General features: G+C 37.4%; 1 long non-coding RNA gene across 1 annotated transcript; it reads right to left on the reverse strand.

Annotated features, from left to right (window-relative positions):
- Positions 1 to 9,463: 9,463 nt before the first annotated feature.
- On the reverse strand, positions 9,464 to 10,749 carry LOC135077810 (uncharacterized). Its single transcript, XR_010258511.1, has 2 exons — positions 10,125 to 10,749; positions 9,464 to 10,034 (listed from the first exon to the last, which is right to left on the reverse strand). It is a non-coding gene; the product is annotated as an uncharacterized LOC135077810 (long non-coding RNA).

Here is a 10,749-nt window from a genome sequence, read left to right on the forward strand (position 1 = left end):
CAGAGACGCAAAAACAAAAAAGCATCGCGAAATTTCAATTACTATTTTCCGTCTCTTCCATCCTATAGCTATATTTGGTAAAATAAATAATATTTTTTCCAAAGAAAAATAGAGATGGGTTTTATGAACCTAGTGTATTGTGTAACCTCAAAGTCTTATTAGGTAAGTAAGTTAGTTACGTAGTACGAGTACTTTCTCTGAAACTACCCGAAAAAGTATCCGTAAGTATGTACCTACATCAAGTTTCTTCTTCAGTTAGAAATCAATAAGTCAAACGGCGTATTGTCTCCTAAGTTCACGATTGAGTGACGCTAATTAGAAGCGAAAAGGATTTTCTAAAAGAAATTACTTTCGAGATAATACTCAGTCTGAGAAGCTTATGTGATGTGACAGGCTTTGTAGAGTTAAATAGGTTTATTTACGGAATAAAAACATATTTAACTTTGAAAAGTCTGTAAGTGGATTAACGGTAAGGGACAAGCCGGACTGAGATTGCCTTAAAAAGACGGCTTAACTCAACGCCTGTTAATATTATTTATCAGATAGTACTTACCAGTTTTGACAAAGTAGCATATTCGCAATATAAATTCTACAAGGTGGACCGACGACATCGTAAAAGTAGCAGATGCGCATTGGCAAGCATTGGGGGAGGCCTATGTTCAGCAGTGGACGTCCTATGGCTGAGATGATGATGATGATGATGACGAAATTCTAGAATAGCTATTCTGTCTCATTTAAAACCTTCTCTCCTAGCTAAATTATCGTAGCAAAGTGTCACAATGAATATTTAGATATCATTTTAGCGAATAATCACGAAGATTGGATTTTCTGAAAGAAAAAACATTTTTTATAACCTTTGTGACAGGTTGTATAAAGAATACTCTAAGGCTCAGTATTCACGAAAAGAAGTGTTGGATCAGGAACAAACTGGATTTCAGTGGATTAGCCTGACGCCATAATGCTGTGCCTTAGTCTGACATAACGGATTACGGTGTACACCTGCCTTTTGATTTACGCGTACACTAAGGCGTTTGTTTTCTTATATTTTCATATTACGCTTCCAATAATGCTGAAGTAAGGTAGAGGGAAGCAAAAACTAATATTAAAAGATCATATTAGAAGTAGTTAGGTAGGTAACTATATGCATTTTTCCTTTGAAAAAAATTATTAATTTCCTGTGGTTATTCTTTATCTGGGAAAACTCATTATGGGTCGATAAAAGAAGTATGTTTTCTTCTTTTTATTCTTTAGTAAAATATTTTCCCATAAATGCTTAGCATTTATTGCTAATTTTCTTCACATCTCAATATTGGACTTAAATACTTAGGTGTCAAGGTATGTGACAAAGTGATCTAGTGTTTTTGAGTCAAATTTTCATTTCATTTACTGTTAATAAGATTTTCATTCATTCATTAAGATGATTTTCAAAATAAGTATCTATTTACCTATTCTTTCAGTAACCACGTCTTAAGACAGGAATCCAAGACAATACCAAGAGCTAAAGCCATAAAAACAGTTTCACAAATTATATTGCGCTCTACATACGTTTTATTTTAAAAAAATCCTTAAAGAAAGAAAGAAAGAAAGAAAGAAAGAAAGAAAGAAAGAAAGAAAAAATGTTTATTTGGTACTAAAATAATGATACACATTGACATTAAAAAGTGAAATAATACAATTGTTGTACCAAATTGGTCTCTGCTCAGTATGAGGCCATAACGTACTCGGGAGCACGTTACGGCCACTGGTATTCTGCAGAAACCATGAGAGAGGGGCATGCAAGAAAGGATTTTTTCCTGGCGGCTTGGTGACTGGAATTGAACCGCCACCGGTGCAGACTGAGAAGATGGTGAATTGTCTGCACGTGGAAAAGAGGTTGTCCGGCTTGCAGAAATTTATATAAGTTACCGTTCCTTGTATGAAATTAAAAAAATGTAAATAAAACAGCTCCCTCTCAATTGACACAATTTATTTTTATCTCGTATGCTCGTATAAAGTTAACAATTACGATATTATAATAACTACTGTAATAGTGCCAATCTCAAGGGATTCAGGGTCGTTAATTAGGTTCGGTTTGGTGAATATTATTGCCACTACAAATTTCTTAAAACTCAGCCTAAATATTAAAAGACTCTACTAGTTAAGATAACTGCGCGAAGTCAGGTCGGAAAGACTCCTACTTGAAGGAGGGAAAAGTGGGTACCTTGGAAGCCATGCGGTTATAAGCCGTTACCCTGAACGTTCCTCTCTTCTTCCGGGGTCCAACGGGTCTCACACACTTTTAGGTTACAAGCAGCGTCCTCCACGGCCTCAAGCGCGCAGTGCCAGATGAAGCTCTTGCGTCTCCTCGACAGGAAAGCGTTCAAACTCTTGCAGAGACAGAGGTTTGATGACAAGGAGGAAATGCGAAGAGATCAGCAGTTTAGAAAGGAGAAATAATTTATACCAAATGATGAGAAATCAATATGAAATATTGAAATATCTAAAATGTCTATAAAAATAGTGTAAAATATGAAATCCCGCATCTGAAACGAAAAATACCAGCGTCAGCATCACATGTGGAACGTGGCATTAGGTTATGAAAAAAAACCGCAATGGGAAACAAAAATACTTACGAAAACTGTTCGCTAATTTAAGCTTCACTCGCAGTTTTCAGCAACCCACCCTCATCCGAATAGGATTTAGGGAATCTCTGAAAGAAACGATCACATAAAATACCACGTACTGGAATACGAAAAATATCAATCACGAAAAATAAATAAATTCTCCGACGGGAACTTACCTCATGTGTGTTATTTTTATTTATTCATCAAGAAATTATCGTGGATGCATTTTGCACCACCCGATTTGAAATAAAAGGAATTACATTCCCGAAAATAATCAAATTGCGGTTGCGCACGATCGACAAATTCCTAAGTGATTTGACAGCTCCACTGACAGCCGCTCTGTCATAGACATCGCGATACGTTTCGTTTCGCCGTTTGAAAAAGTAAATACTGTACTAATAAAACCATGATGAAAACAATTTCCAGAACACTGAAAATATTCTATTTGAAAAATAGAATAATCAATATAAAAACACTAGGAAATGTTTCATCAAAGTATATTTCAATTAACTGAGCAAAAAGCGCCATCTATTGCAAATTAATTCTAAATCACGCCAATAGATGTCGCTAGTGGTATCCAAAATCAGAATATTGAGAAGAAATATTAATTTGTGAAAAAACAGCAAACGGCAACGTTACAATACCCTCCCCCCTAGACATTCGCACGGAGAAAGAATCTGAGCTGCCCTCAGCGAACTACAAACTGAAAATAAGAGAAAAAAAAAATAAGTGAATCTTTACACCAGAAAGACCCCCAAAAAGTCCAATTGAGAAAAAAAAACTAACTTACTAACTATACTAAACTTTCACAAAAGCAATACCAAACCAAAATGATCCATCTACCAGGACTGATGTTCTACCAACCAAAAAAAAATCTCTCCTGTCCGAGCATCCAAAATTCCCCCATAAAGTCCCAACTGTGAACCAGTGGTACTCGAATTCCCCAGTAAAGTAGAACTTGACATGCAATTCTACTCGTTCTTTTTCCAAAACATTGTTAGGCTATTTCGGCCATAACTAACATTATTTGCTAAAATAAAATAAAAAATGCCTGGGTTATAAACCGCAGAACAAAACGTCGCTGATCACAATATAATTGGACGTCATCGCAACAAAACACAACCACAGGGAATAGTGCTCAAAACACATGATGTCATCCCTGGAAACAAAAATCTGGACTATAAAGTCACAGAGAAGAAAAAACACGAGGCAAGTATACAGCGGATACTTGTCCACTCGAAAAAAGAAAAATAAATCGCATACCCTAAATGGGGCGATCACAAAAAAAACTAACCTAAAGGTTTCCCTAAAAGGGAAAAGTAGCCTTGGCGTCATTGTTGGTAGAATACCAAACAACACTTGTGAAACAAGTCCTACGGCTGAGAACCCTGGCAAAAAACTATTCGGCGAACTGAGGGTGAAAACAAAAGACAAGGATTAAACCTTGATGTCCTTGATATGCCAAGTACCGAGAGGCTTGCCATTGTGAGCAATTAATTCGTAAACAAGCGGAGATAGTACCTTCTTGACAATGCACTTCTCGTACTTTGGGGCAAGCTTGGTAGCCTTGAACTTCTCAGCGTCACTCTGAATGTACGTTTTGCGCCACACCTCCTGACCCTCTGAAAGTTTGACGTTACGTCTTCTGAGGTTGTAGTACTTGGTGTTCGTAGCGTGGGCCTTCAGCAAATGCGAACGTACCTTCTCGAACACTTCCTTCAAGACGCCAAACTCCCCTGCATAGTCTTCTCTTGGCATAGCAACTTCATACTCGCAGTCGTCCGTTTGCTTATAAAAGGAGCCATTTATTATAGGTTCTCTGCCATGAACCAAAAAGAACGGTGTAAATCCGGTAGATTCGTTCACAGCACTGTTAAGTGCGAACTGAATCTTAAACAAATTGAGATCCCAGGTTCTATGATCTTCTTTCACGTACGAAGATACGGCAGTCATTACTGTTTTGTTATACCTTTCGACCAAGTTTATCTGTGGCGTGTATCTAGGACCGTAATGTACACGAGGGACGTTATATTTCTCCAACAGGCTACGAAACTCCGATCCCGTAAATTGAACCCCATTGTCGGTAATTACGGTTTCAGGAATTCCATGAGCCAGGAGAACATAGTTCTCGAACGCCTTGGCCACAGCTGCGCTAGTCGCGCGTCTCAAGGGAAATAGCATTGTATATTTTGAAAAACAGCAAGTGACCACTAACAGATGAATGTAACCTGATCGGGATCTAGGCAAAGGTCCGACTAAGTCTATCGACAAAGCTTGAAATGGTCTGAAACATTGCTTAGGCTGACCCATGAGTCCAGGTGTCAAGGTAGTCTTGTGTTTGTACGCGGAACAAGTTGTGCAATTTTTTACGAAGTCCATGACGTCGCGATACATCCCCGGCCAATAATATCTCAGGCTCAATCTTCGGTGTGTTTTGAATACACCAAAGTGTGCTGAAGTCGGAGGTTCGTGGTTCTCGGCGATGACTGCTTTCCTCTTGGACTTGGACACAACTTCTTTCCAGTCAAACTCCTGTGTCAGGGTATATTTACCTTTACTAAGCCTGTACAGTTTCCCATTTTCAATGCGATAGTTGGGGTAGTTCTTTGGATAAGCCGTGCAACCATGTATCACTTTATTATACCACTCATCATCAACGTCTACTGAAACTGAGGTATCTATAGCATCTACATTCAATAAACGCGAGAGAGCGTCTGGGACAACATTATCTTTCCCCCTACGATGCTCGATAGTAAAATTGTATTGGGACAGACGACATCCCCAACGAGCTAAACGACCTGTCGGGTTCTCTAAGTTCATGAACCATTTAAGGGAAGCATGATCCGTAATAACCTTAAATGGTCTGGTGCCTAGGTACGGTTCAAATTTCTCTACCGCAAAAACTACCGCTAGTGCTTCCCTTTCGGTTGCACTGTAGTTACGTTCATTCTTATTAAGTGATCTACTAATATATGCAATAGGATGGTCATTCCCGTCTACTGTCTGGGTTAGCATACCACCTATGCCGTAACTTGACGCATCGCAATGAACAGAAAAGGGCTTCTCAAAATCTGGGCATGCTAAAACTGGAGCAGAGACCAAACAATTTTTTAAAGATTCAAAAGCCTCTTGTGCAGCTGGGTTCCACAAAAATTTAGTCTTAGTACTGGTGAGGGCATTCAAAGGCGCAGCAATGGATGCAAAATTCCGGATGAACCGACGGTACCAAGAACAAGTGCCAATAAACATTTTAACCTCTTTCGAAGTTTTTGGTACCGGGAAATCAAGAATTGCACGCACTTTGTCTGGGTCTGTCCTCAAACCATACTCATCAACGATGTACCCTAAATATTTCAGCGACTGTCTAAAAAATTTACTTTTTTCGAAGTTAATCGTCAAATTTGCACTTTGGATACGTTGGTGCAGTCGCTGTAGTAATAATAAGTGCGTATTGAAGTCCTCTGCAACTATTATGACGTCATCAACGTAACAAAAGATCATTCCTTTAGTTATGTCACTACAAAAAGGCGTTCCGAACAACATGTCCATCAATCTTTGCTGACGAGCAGGTGCTCCGCAAAGACCAAATGGCATTACCTTAAATTTGAACAAGCCTCTCCCTGGAACAGTGAAACTAGTTTTCTCTTGTGACTGTTCGTCTAATTTAATTTGCCAGAAACTAGATTTAAAATCCACAGAACTGATGTACTTAGCATTTCTAAGGCTGTCTAAAATTTGAGGTATGTACGGGATAGCGTAAGCATCACCTTTAGTGACTGCATTAAGTTTACGGCAGTCTAAACAAAATCGCCATGAACCGTCAGATTTAGGAACCATAAGTACGGGATTATTCCACGGACTTTCACTAGGTGTAATAACATCTAGCTCCAGCATCTTATCTACCTCCTTATGTAACTCCTTAGATTTCTCAGGTGACATGGGATATGGCCTACACTTAATCGGTGAAGCTTCGCCTGTGTTTATTGTGTGCTCAATAAGATCCGTCCTACCTAAGCCCTTGCTTTCAAAAGAAACACTATGGAACTGTTTGATCATCCTGTCTGCCAATTCACGTTGTTCCAAGTTTAAGTTTTCAAAAGACTGAATAAAATTGATAGGCTTGTCAATGTTCGATGAAGTTTTAAGAAAATTTTTAGGTGCCTCTACGTAACAAATATTTTGAAAAATCTCTGGCATTAATTTAAAATTTTTCCAAAAGTCTACTCCTAAAATGACATCAGAGACAATTGAAGGAATGACATAAAATGTAATTACCTTTGTGACGTCCTTAAATGTAATAGGTAATGTGATGGTTCCTATAGTGCTACAGAAAGACCCATCAGCAACAGTAACCGTTGATGCACACGACTCATCCAAAGAGTAACCCAGATCAATGAAACGTTGGTGTGCTCCGTTACCAATAATTGAAATTGCAGCTCCAGAATCCAATAGTCCGCAAACAGTCATGTCTAAAATGTTCACGTTCAAATATGGCCGAACATCATTTATATTAGGTTTAAACAAAACCGAAGTAACGTTGTTGTTTTTGAAATAAGAATCAACAATGTCTAACCATTGTTTATTTTCAGAAGGTTCGACATCTTCTGAAATAACATTACTTCGGTTACCTGCTAGTTTTTTGAATTGGTAGCACTCTTACACTTAGCACAATTTTTAGTAGTGTACCCTACTTCACCACACTTAAAACATAACAACCGTTTATCCGTACAGTATTTTGTACTATGTGTATTTGCCTTACACTTCAAACATAAGAGTTTTTTGTTAGAAGTTGGTTTACTGTCAGAAAAGGGTGGTTGTGTGACAGCAGTAACAGGCTTTGGTGATTTACCCTTGTAAGTGTACTCTGGATTCATACACGGCTGTTTAGATGGTTCATTGAAGGTACTAGTTTGCTGACGTCTTACTTCAATTTTACGACATTTATCCTTGAGGTCAGCAACAGTGTCGAAGTCGTGTAAAGCTAACAATTCAGCATAGATAGGCCTAATATTATGTAACAAGATCTCAATCTTATCTTGTTCAGAAAATGGCCGTTTCAAACGCGAAAACATTCCATTCATAATAGCGAAATAAATGTGGGTAGGTTCATCCTGACCTTGTGTACGAGAACGAATTTCTCCTATCAACCTATAGTCATAATCTGCAGGTGCAAACTCCTCAACCAATAATTCACTTAGTTCCTTCCACGACGAGACCTGATCTTTGACACCTCTATACCATAAGAGTGTTTGATCATGGAAAAAACAAAACGCCGACTTAAATAAAATACTATCAGAAACACCAAAAGCTGTCGCGCGTTCATTAACTAATTCCAAAAAGGAATGCACACTGGAATCAACTGAAAACTTTATGTTCCAATTTAAAACATTTACCTTCGATGACTGGTCCACAACAACAGTTTCCCTACAATCGTCTGAGTATAAATTGGAACTAGATTCACCATCTGATTTGTTTGTGACGAAGCCTTCTAAAACTGAAAAGCACAAGTTCAACTTCTGTTTTAAGCTAGCATGAATAGCTGCGTCAACAGATTCCTTACACGCTGCTAGCCTATCCAGTCGGTGAAGCAAGTGGCAATACAAAGCCTTCGAACGAGTCAGCTGATACCGCTCCTTAGTCTTCTTGAAATTATCTAAGTGTGATTGTAATTCCTTTAACTTGCCAGAAATATTGGGCAATTCCACACTAGGTTTAAGTTCTTCATCAATAATTTCCTCAGGACTAAACTCAGAACACAATGACTTAAGTTGTTTTTTCATTTTGGGAACTGTATCTTCCGGCGACTCAGATCGAACAGTTATCTCATAAATAAGTTCGTCGCGTAATAATGAATGGTAGTAAACCGTTTTGGTATCCATTGTAAAAAACTATGTGTAAAATAAACTAAGTGGCAAAAATATTATTTTAAAATTTTTGAATGAAAATGAATTTAAATTGTCAAATTTGTTGAGAATGGCACCTTACAAGATTGGATAAAACCTCTCACTTATGTTCTAAAACACACAATAACAACAATAATGTTATTGTTATAAAAATTATACAAGTAACTAACAAGTATGTAAATAATTTACAAAAAAAAAAAAAATGTACTAGGTAACTTCAAATAAATGTTATATGTCCGCAGTGACACAAAGGAAATTGTTACCTTAGTACAAAATAACTGGTAAATAGGTACTTTGTTATCCTATTACATAAACTAATTTTAAATTTCAACAAAAGTGTTTGTCCTTGAAAAATTAATTAAAATTAAAGTAAGTAACGGGTTATATGTTTACATAAAGAAACACAAAAGCAGTGTAGGTATACTAAATCGATAACCTAACAATAAAAATGTTACTTACTTGTCCCAACTATAAAACAAGTTTCAACTCAACAAAATAACCAAACATTATGTAGTTCCTCATAAATAAGAGTAAGTACGCTCTGTTATAAATAGGTTATAAGTTTATGTTGTTAACAAAATAACATGTGGGCCACAAAAATAAAATACAGGACAAACACAACACACAACATGAGAAATTCCCTAATTACAATAATAAAATAACTAAATAAAAGTGTATGAGAGGATAGTCAGCAAACAATGTCGCTTCTTTTATTAACCATCCACCCATAAACCTTTTACAAAAAGGGTGGCAATAATAAACACCAAAGAGGGGCGCCACTGCAAGAAAGGATTTTTTCCTGGCGGCTTGGTGACTGGAATTGAACCGCCACCGGTGCAGACTGAGAAGATGGTGAATTGTCTGCACGTGGAAAAGAGGTTGTCCGGCTTGCAGAAATTTATATAAGTTACCGTTCCTTGTATGAAATTAAAAAAATGTAAATAAAACAGCTCCCTCTCAATTGACACAATTTATTTTTATCTCGTATGCTCGTATAAAGTTAACAATTACGATATTATAATAACTACTGTAATAGTGCCAATCTCAAGGGATTCAGGGTCGTTAATTAGGTTCGGTTTGGTGAATATTATTGCCACTACAAATTTCTTAAAACTCAGCCTAAATATTAAAAGACTCTACTAGTTAAGATAACTGCGCGAAGTCAGGTCGGAAAGACTCCTACTTGAAGGAGGGAAAAGTGGGTACCTTGGAAGCCATGCGGTTATAAGCCGTTACCCTGAACGTTCCTCTCTTCTTCCGGGGTCCAACGGGTCTCACACACTTTTAGGTTACAAGCAGCGTCCTCCACGGCCTCAAGCGCGCAGTGCCAGATGAAGCTCTTGCGTCTCCTCGACAGGAAAGCGTTCAAACTCTTGCAGAGACAGAGGTTTGATGACAAGGAGGAAATGCGAAGAGATCAGCAGTTTAGAAAGGAGAAATAATTTATACCAAATGATGAGAAATCAATATGAAATATTGAAATATCTAAAATGTCTATAAAAATAGTGTAAAATATGAAATCCCGCATCTGAAACGAAAAATACCAGCGTCAGCATCACATGTGGAACGTGGCATTAGGTTATGAAAAAAAACCGCAATGGGAAACAAAAATACTTACGAAAACTGTTCGCTAATTTAAGCTTCACTCGCAGTTTTCAGCAACCCACCCTCATCCGAATAGGATTTAGGGAATCTCTGAAAGAAACGATCACATAAAATACCACGTACTGGAATACGAAAAATATCAATCACGAAAAATAAATAAATTCTCCGACGGGAACTTACCTCATGTGTGTTATTTTTATTTATTCATCAAGAAATTATCGTGGATGCATTTTGCACCACCCGATTTGAAATAAAAGGAATTACATTCCCGAAAATAATCAAATTGCGGTTGCGCACGATCGACAAATTCCTAAGTGATTTGACAGCTCCACTGACAGCCGCTCTGTCATAGACATCGCGATACGTTTCGTTTCGCCGTTTGAAAAAGTAAATACTGTACTAATAAAACCATGATGAAAACAATTTCCAGAACACTGAAAATATTCTATTTGAAAAATAGAATAATCAATATAAAAACACTAGGAAATGTTTCATCAAAGTATATTTCAATTAACTGAGCAAAAAGCGCCATCTATTGCAAATTAATTCTAAATCACGCCAATAGATGTCGCTAGTGGTATCCAAAATCAGAATATTGAGAAGAAATATTAATTTGTGAAAAAACAGCAAACGGCAAC

Source organism: Ostrinia nubilalis, chromosome 14 (genome assembly GCF_963855985.1).
Source record: "Ostrinia nubilalis chromosome 14, ilOstNubi1.1, whole genome shotgun sequence".
Lineage (NCBI taxonomy): Eukaryota > Metazoa > Arthropoda > Insecta > Lepidoptera > Crambidae > Ostrinia > Ostrinia nubilalis.